Here is a 269-nt window from a genome sequence, read left to right on the forward strand (position 1 = left end):
ATAGAGAAGAAAAAAGATTTGGTGAATGTTGTCAGTTGCTAATTATTTTTAAACAAAAAAGTTGACGTTTTTCTGTGTTTGCTATATATAAAAAGTGCAGTAGTTGCTTGTAGAAGAAAAATAACACTTAGTATATCATATTAGAGAAGAGGAAAGCAAACTAAAAATCTTACTTTTATAGGAAACTTTTTTGTACAGTTATGTTCTGGGATGTTAATTCAGATATAACAGCTCTGAATAGTTCAAAACTAATGTTGAATTTTAAGACT

The 269-nt window shown here is 27.1% G+C and overlaps 1 protein-coding gene across 1 annotated transcript in view; it reads left to right on the forward strand.

Moving 5' to 3' along the window:
- LOC119581700 (ankyrin-2-like) overlaps positions 1-269 on the forward strand; it is a gene marked incomplete at its 5' end in the record, with an annotated part of 102,055 nt that overhangs the window by 30,188 nt on the left and 71,598 nt on the right.

This window comes from Penaeus monodon, chromosome 15 (assembly GCF_015228065.2).
Source record: "Penaeus monodon isolate SGIC_2016 chromosome 15, NSTDA_Pmon_1, whole genome shotgun sequence".
NCBI classification, from domain to species: Eukaryota; Metazoa; Arthropoda; class Malacostraca; order Decapoda; family Penaeidae; genus Penaeus; species Penaeus monodon.